At 34.0% G+C, this 9,207-nt stretch overlaps 1 pseudogene; it reads left to right on the forward strand.

The window, feature by feature from the left end:
• Positions 1 to 414: 414 nt before the first annotated feature.
• LOC120076222 (wall-associated receptor kinase 2 pseudogene) lies at positions 415 to 8,174 on the forward strand (annotated as a pseudogene).
• The last annotated feature ends 1,033 nt before the right edge of the window (positions 8,175 to 9,207 follow it).

Raw genomic sequence — 9,207 nt, forward strand, 5'->3', positions numbered from 1 at the left:
TTTGGGACCAAATTAGGGGCCTGACTTTAAAGAAATAGAAGAAAATTACTGCAAGGGATCGACGAAATGGAGAATCATCTATGGGACGATATCATTTCCTTAGCTCTTTATAGTAACTAAGATGCATTACTACTGTATTGAATTGCAAGACTTTTCTCTAGTCTCTTTTTTATCTTTTGTTTGGAACCGTCCTCTAGCTTTCTTTGTACACCTTCCTTTCACTTTTGAATGAAATCTATTGCTTTTAGGATATGATGAAGGTGCTAAATGGAGTTGAGATATCTCGATGAGCCTCCCGATCCCTCTTTCTTTAGTATTTTGTTAAGAAAACACAAATTCATGGAAAATTATTGATTCTAGAAAAAGTTTCTATATGATTATTATTTTTTTTTTAAATATAAAGAAAAGAGGCCAATGAATTTTCCATCCAAATTTCCTAATTTTTTTAATATATGTGGACCAAACGCCAAAAAGATTAGCTTCCTCAGTGATGGATCTCAATATCGTTGCCGATGTTTGGATGGTTTCAGAGGGAATCCATATCACCCTCTAGGTTGTCAAGGTAAAAACTTTATTTATCTCTGAATTCTAATCTATTTTTCAATTTTATGATCAATGAGATGAAATAGATAGTTAAAAGTATTGATATAATATTGAAGGAAAAAAAATTTTAAAGTTAGTTTGAATATAGTTTCCATTGTAATGATCACTGAGATGAGAGATGGATGATTGATTAAAAGTTTTTTTTTTAAAAAAAAATCGTTGCTCAGTTTTCAATTAATATATTATTTCTTAAATTTTAATATGTTAAATTTTTTACCACTAGTTTTGAGTTTAGTTTTCATTTGGCACTTAAATTTCTAGATTTTAGGATTTTATAACACAAATGCTCACTTTTTGTTCTTAGCATTAAATTTTTATTTATTAATTTAAAATAAAGGTAATTGAAATGAGTAACATTTTTAGGGATAATAACTAAGTATATAATAACATTTTAAAAAAATTACAAATATAGCAAAGTTTATCAATGATAGATCAATTTCTATCGTTAATAGACTCTTACCAACTATATGATCTATCACTGTAGACTCATACCGGAAATATCGTCTATAATTGATATACTATATAAATTTTGTAATTTTTGTGATTTTTTTACATTATGTTATATTTGTTGATATTTTCAGCTAGATTGTTATCTTCTTAATTGTCCATTAGAATGGTTATGAGGTGATTTTTCCAATTAAAATAATAGTAGCAAAAAATGAGAAAATTAAAAGGATATTGTCCTTTTAGAAACTATTTAGGAAAATATGGTTGTTTTCAGACTATTTGTAAAAATATTGTTTTTTTTTCAAATAAGTTGAGGGTTGAAAATTCGACCTAGATAGATCGAATTTTGAATCATCGACCTTCCTTTCATTTGTACGTCGAACTTTGAACCCTCGACCTTGTCCTTCTAATATTATTATTGAGCCTGTTTAATTATCATTCCGGAGACCTTTCTCTATCAAAAGATCGTATTTCTAAATTTTCATAAGTTCCCCCTGAAATTCTTTCTAAAGCTTGTTGAATAATTTTTACGGATTCTGTCATCTCAGCAAGTCTGACTAAATAACGAGCTAATGAATCTCCTTCTTTTTGCCACTGAACTTCCCAATCAAATTCGAGAGCGAGATTATGAGAGAGAGCGAGTTTTTGAGAGAGTGAGAGTTTGAGAGAGCGAGAATACCGTACAAATTTCTTTTTTTTTTCTTTTTTAATTATTACACATTCCACCTTCTTCTTTCTTTCTTCCTTTCTTTTTTTTTTAATTTTTCATTTTATAAAAAAATTTCTAAAAAAAAATTATTATTTTATTTAAACTCTAAAAATAATAAATTAAAAAAATAATAACTCATAAAAATAAAAAAATGTAAATTAAATATCTCATTTATATAAAAAATAATTACAAAAAACAATGTGTCCCACAAGGCGGACGTCATCGATTTCGAGCTGGTTGTCGTCGTCGACTTCGAACTTGAGGTTGCTCAGGTTCTTCTTGATGTTGCCCTGGTACCTCTGCAGACGCTTCATAATATAAATATTCATTATGCTCTCCACGACCTCGACCATGTCCATGCAGGTATGAAGACGAAGGACCAGCCTCTGAGTCATAATGTCCTGAACCAAATGCTGGCATCATCATCATCGGACTAACATAATCAGTTTGACTCTGCGTCTGCATCATAGGGGGCAACTCTTCCACATTATGTGCAACCTCATCAAACTCATCCTCTTCCCGAACAGGTTCTCTACGTCTAGGAGCTGGTGGAGGAACAATAGGTATATCGTACATAAAATGAATTTCCTCCATATAGCTTTGGTTGTCACTACATATAGCAAGAACCTGGTTCGGATCATTCGCAACCTCACGGAGTCTACTGTTGTTCGATCTCTGTGAATTATAAAACAATTAGACAATATTTAAAATAAATTTAAATTAAAAATAATTAGATAATATTCATTCATTTACTAGATGACCTATAGCTACTTTCGAACGAGTGATGTAGCGCATTGTGATATTATTATACCAATGAATATATTCTAGAGTGACATCTGTGTCAAACTGTTCAAGAGAGACCCCAACTGCAATAAACCTTGCACGATAGTGCCATCGCACTACCAAATGTGCAACTTTTTTAGACCAATCTTCAGTCCTTAGGTCAATATCATGCAGTATGGGTTCAGTATTACAAGGCGATGGGACATCCTGCTAAAAACCGAATTGTCTCATCACCCTGTCAGGAAGATGCCACTCACCAATGTGAAAATATATGAGATGACTTATCGTCCGCCATATGTTTTGACCATTCGTACAAAAATTAGACAAAGTATGCATAATAATTTTGTATGGCTCCCAAATAACCTGAAACACAAAATATTTTATTAGAGAATATTAAAGACAAATACAATAAAAATGTGAATAAAATAATCAATTAGGTTTAGTGTAATGTACGTGTTCAGGTTGAAGCAGATCAAACATGTATCTATACTGGTTGACTACATGTGTGGCTATCCTAGTCACACAAAATTTGTCTCTCCACCTAAATTTTTAAATTGATAATTTAGAATTTAAATTAACTAGACTAGTGATATAAAAATTAAATTGAATTAAAACAACATACCGAGAATCGTAGGCTCGTCCAACTAATTGAGCGTCATTAACATGATGTAGCTGTGGAGTCATTGTTGGAAATCACTCCCAAGCCCATAGTTGCAAAAGTATGAGAGGCCCAACTATCTCTCGAACCTCAGGTCTTATTGCTTTGCATAGTTGTCTATACAACTATGCCAAGCATCTCCACCCCACGAATACCACCCCGCATCATGGAGGTTAGCTAACAGTGGCAGGAACATCAAGTGAACAAAATGACTTGATTTATCTGAAAACAGACTAACACCCATCATTTGTAGTATATATGCTCGTGCATATCTTATGACGGTTTCCTCGTCTGCTTCATCTGTGAGCTCACAGAATTGTATTTTTAACCATATTAAACTTAACCTCGATCCTTTAATCTTGTCGGCAGGTGGGGTCCCATCGAGGTACAGTTGACAAACTTCTAACCAGTTATCGTACATCACTCCGGTGACCGGCTCACCGTCAACAGGTAACCCAACAACACTTCTATGTCTTGTAGAGTGATAGTGCACTCTCTAACAGATATATGAAATGTATGCGTCTCGGGCCTCCATCTCTCAACCAAGGCTGATCAGATGCTAGTCCAACTGAATAAATCCTAATCTGGCAACCCCATAGAACCCAGATGTGTGCAGTAGCAGTAGTATTCGAGTGTGGAGCGGAATAGTGCACTGGAGAACTGCCTCTCGACGTCTGCAAGATATTTCTCCAGTAGTACGATCTCGCCATACAATATATGATCGATGAATGGACTGGTCGTACAAAACATCGGGATCAACGGGTCCTGGGTTTAAAGCCATGATCTGAAAAAATATATATATATATTAAAATTGACTATAATTGAATAGTAGAGAAAAGTGTGAGGGTAAAGAATAATGTAAAAAACTCACGCATTTGAAGAATGTTATCTTCTTTTCTCGAAAAACTCACACTCCAATGCATCCCTTATTTCTTCTCTTCTTTTTTCGAAATAGTTCACGCATTTGAAGAATGTTATCTGAGCAAGAGTATTTATAGGCAACAATCGAGCTCCTTTGAGGACTCCATTTATGCACTCTGATAGATTTATCGTCATCCACCCATATCTGAATCCTCCATCATGTGCTCGAGTCCATTGCTCTAAACTAATGTTGTCAAAAAAACTCAGACACCTCCGATTTATTCCTTTGATATCTTTAATTGCTTTGTTGAACTTTTGAATTTGAAATTGACACCTGGCATGATAAACATAATTTTTCAATGAATTAAATTTATACTTTTTATTGAAGTTGCTGACGATATGTCGTAAGCAGAAATGATGATGACATTTCGGTCCCGTCCAACCATTTGCTGGGTTGTTCACTGCTGCAATTATACCAGCATGTCGATCTGAAATTAAACACACCTCTTCGTGTATTACAATTTCTGTTAGGTGTTTCATACTTAGTGATCTTGAACAAGCCATCATACCGAGCGATACTATTCATGTAACAAGTGGCAAGCATTCGGCATTTCATGCTCGCATTTTATGGCCGTTTGCTCACATTTTAATATGAACTACGAAGATTTTATTGAGGACTATTACAAATTGTCAACGTATGCTGAATATTACTCTTTTCAATTTCAACCTGTACCGCATGAAGATTACTGGATCACGCACCCTAATGTGCCCATCTTACATCCTGATCCATCGTTGTTGAGAAGACCTGGTAGACCGAAAAGTTCATGTTATCACAACGAGATGGATTGGACAGAACCAGCCACTCAACAACGATGTGGATTTTGTAACCAATTAGGACAAAATCGAAGGAAGTGTCCTTCGTAACTAAGACGGGCTCCAGATAGTTAGGGATTGAATAATAAATATTTTTTTTTATTATATATTCATTTTATTGTATATTCAATTTTTTTATTATAATTTATTGTATATTCAATTTTTTTATAATAATCTACTGTATATTCATTTTTTTTAATCAATAAAGTTTTACATTATAATAATCTAATATATTCAATTTATAGTATAATAATCTAATATATTCAATTTATTGTCTAATGATTATTCAATTATAGTATAATAATCTAATATATTCAATTTGTTGTCTAATGATTATTCAATTATAATATAATAATCTAATATATTCAATTTGTTGTCTAATGATTATTCAATTATAGTATAATAGTCTAATATATTCAATTTATTGTCTAATGATTATTCAATTATAGTATAATAATCTAATATATTTAATTATAGTCTAATAATTATTCAATTATAGTATGATTATTAGCTCTTTTTTTCTCTTTTTTTATATATATTTCTATGGAAAGTTCAAATAAAGTGAAGACTCTCGCTCTCTCCTAAGATCTCTCTCTCGCTCTCTCTCAATATCTCGCTCTCTCTGTTATTGTTGTTATTTTTCCATTAATGATTACTATCTTTCATTTCTTTTGGAACAATCACAAACACTTTTTTTATTATGGATTTACTACTAGAAACTCAATGCGTAATCTTAGCATTCAATGTGTATTCCTGAATAATCTCATTTTTCAATTATTCAACCATTTCATTTTACCAAGTTCAATGTTAGTCAGATTAGTCAATATAAACTAAACCTTGCTCTCTCCAACATTCTCGCTTTGAATCTCGCTCTCTCCTTAATCTGCTTCAGCCCACTTATCTTCTTAATCGCTTTGAAGTTTTGACATGTGTGTAACCTTCGACAACCTAATATACAAAATTTTGTTCGTAGACAAAGCTAATTCGGAATTGTCTTTCATTCCAAGGCATAACTTGTATCCATATGCTTCATATTCACCTGAAGTTTGCTCCCAGAAATATAGCCATCCCCACCCCCTCACGTCAATCCCACTAGCCTCCGTCTAATTCGAAATGATAACAAAATGCATAGGTTGTTAAAAGCAGCTCGAGTACACAGATACATATAGTATACCATCTCATTACTTTATTTTCTCTATGAGGGAAAAAGAAAAGTAATAAACCTGCAATCTCGAGGGTGGATGTGTGTCGAAACTTCAATCTTTAACAACCTAAGGGAGATTCGCGAGATTTCCCTTGTCGAGAGTTGAAGTTTCGGCCTATGTATTGTTTCCAAGTTTTTCTTTGTTCGTCGAGTTCTCAACCTTCGACCTCCACATTAGTCGAGTTCTCAATGTTCGACTTCTAGCCTCGAACTCCCAAAACAACAATATTTCTCTAATAAGTTTCAAAACAACAATATTTTTCTAATAAGTTTTGAAAACAACAATATTAATATTAACAGTCCAGCAAAAAATCAACAAAAAGTAATTTAATTATTTTAAATAAATAAAAACGATATCAACTCAAATGATTAACAGTTAGTTTTTCTTTTTTCTTTTTTTTCTTTTTCTTTTTCTTTTTTCTTTTTTTTTTTTTTTTTTGAAGATTTTACTGGTGAGTACAAGTGATGAACTCAGGAGTAGGAGTAGTAAAAGTGTAAAATCTTAAATTTAATGACTAAATGAACTCAAAAGCTACGAATAAAAGTGTTTATTTTTAAACGGACGGGCAAAAAGAGAATCATACTCAAAAAAAAAAAAAAAATCCTAATCTTAAATTTTATGTAATCGATAAATTAACTTTAAACTTTTGATTTAAGTGGGGACTAAAAAATGGGTAAATTTACAATCAGGTGAAGTTTTAGGGTTTAGTTAATATTGTTGGTTGTTCAATTTTGGCACATTTTCAGATGTAGATGAATGCAAGGAAGGGCTGAATGATTGCGTAGATAAGCATAGGTGTGTTAACACACGTGGAAACTATACCTGCAGTTGTCGTAAGAACTATAAAGGAGATGGAAGAAAGAGCGGAAAAGGATGCAATCCAATTCAAATCAATAAAAGCTTCACTCAATACATGATCAGTGAGTTTATTTTTTCTATTTTTGATCATCTCTTTGTTACAAAAATATTATTCGTTGCTGAAATAAATTGTAGGATGTACGGTAGGGCTAACAGTTTTAGTGATTGGGTGCACATTTTTATGTTTGGGTTATGCAAAGTGGAAGCTCATTCAACAGAAGAATAATTTCTTCAAGAAGAATGGAGGCTTGGTGCTTCAACATCTTTCTCAGTCGCAATCACAGGTGGATACGTTCAGAATTTTCACCCATGAAGAGTTGAAGAAGGCAACAAACAAGTTCAATGACAGTGCAGTGGTGGGAAAAGGTGGCTTTGGCACCGTTTACAAAGCCGTCTTAGACGACGGTTTGATAGTCGCAATCAAGAAATCAAAACTACTTGACCAATCTCAAACTGACCAATTCATTAACGAAGTCATTGTTTTGTCACAAATCAACCATCGCAACGTCGTCAAGCTAATAGGGTGCTGTTTGGAGACAAAAGTTCCTTTGTTGGTCTATGAGTTCGTAACCAACGGCACTCTCTTTGAACACATCCACAACAAAATCGACCATGCTCCTCTTTCCTGGGAAATTCGACTTAAGATAGCTTCAAAAATTGCCAGCGTCCTCGAGTATTTGCATTCTTCTACTTGTATTCCCATCATCCACAAAGATATCAAGTCTTCTAATGTACTTTTAGACCATGATTACACTGCAAAACTGTCTGATTTTGGAGCTTCGAAGCTGGTTCCACTAGATCATACTCAGCTATCCACAATGGTGCAAGGGACACTTGGATATTTAGACCCGAGTACTTGTTGACAAGTGAATTGACGAAGAAGAGCGACGTGTACAGCTTTAGAATTTTGGTTTTTGAGCTTATAACGGGAAGGAAGGCAGTGCGTTTTGATGTGCCAGAAGCCGAAAGAACTCTAGCTAAGATAGCCCTGTGTGCGATGAATGAAAATCGTTTCGAAGAAATTGTTGAGGAGGGATTGGCAACGGAAGCAAATATTGAGGAGATAAAAGAAGTGGGAAAGCTAGCAAAAGAGTGCGTAAGAGTAAAAGGTGATGAGCGTCCTACCATGAAGGAGGTGGCTTTGGAGTTGGCGGAGCTGCGAATGCTACATGCTTAACCTTTTTCAACATGTTAAATGGAACTTAAGACTTGTTTGGATGTTATTTCCCTTTGCATTTTCCCCATACTTTTCCTTTATGTTTTGTTCGTATTGTATTTGCCCTTTTATGTTCTGTTATGTAATAATACATCTAGAATCCTTAGTATCAGTGCTATGGTGGGTTCCATTTTCAATTATTCTCTTCTACAACTTTTGTCTCACTTTTACCAACATCATATCACAGCTTCAGATTCTTTAATTTCTTTTTGTTTTCTTCCATGGCAACTCCATTGTCCTCCTTTACCGAAGGTCAACAACCACCTCTACTTCCGCTAATAACCTCCCAAATTTCCACAACTCCGGCTACCACCATGTCTGTCGATGTTACTAGCTCTTTCGGCAACACCAAGGCCATCAATATGCAAACCAAATCTCCACCCCAAATCTTCAATCTACAGTTCCTAATATTCGAATCCTAATAGATACCCTAACCCCTTTGGACCGTCGTATTATCCAACGTCTTCTTCTGGGTTTATTTTTCGGGCCACTCATTTCTAGCTCTCTTTTTCCTAAACCTTCATCTCTTACCTCAACCCCTATGGACCTTATTATCGCTACAGTGTTGACGGATTCAACAACGGCAGGATCTTGGTCCACCAAAATTTTTAGATGCAGCTCATACTCAACCTAATGCTTATTATGGTATTTGGCAATGTTTTAGTCGCAATATTATGGGCTAGATTTTTTCTTCTCTAGCTAAAGATAAAATTGGTGAAATGTTTGATTGTGAGAATAATTGTTTTCGAAAAAAGTGATAGGATGACTCGTCACTCGTTATGTGGATGTTAAACAAAAAGCACTAGCAAAAACTATAAGAACAAAAGTATAAATAGCAACTAAACAAGTAAAGACACACAGCAGTTGGTAACCTAATTTGGTGATAAACACTTACGTTTGGGGGCAGAGTGTTCCTAGGAAAGATAATCCACAAATATTAAAGATTTAAGTAGTTTATAACGTAGTACTTATCTATAATACACCAACTACTAGA

Source organism: Benincasa hispida, chromosome 4, assembly GCF_027475165.1.
Source record: "Benincasa hispida cultivar pf3 chromosome 4, pf3_genome.v1.1, whole genome shotgun sequence".
NCBI lineage: Eukaryota > Viridiplantae > Streptophyta > Magnoliopsida > Cucurbitales > Cucurbitaceae > Benincasa > Benincasa hispida.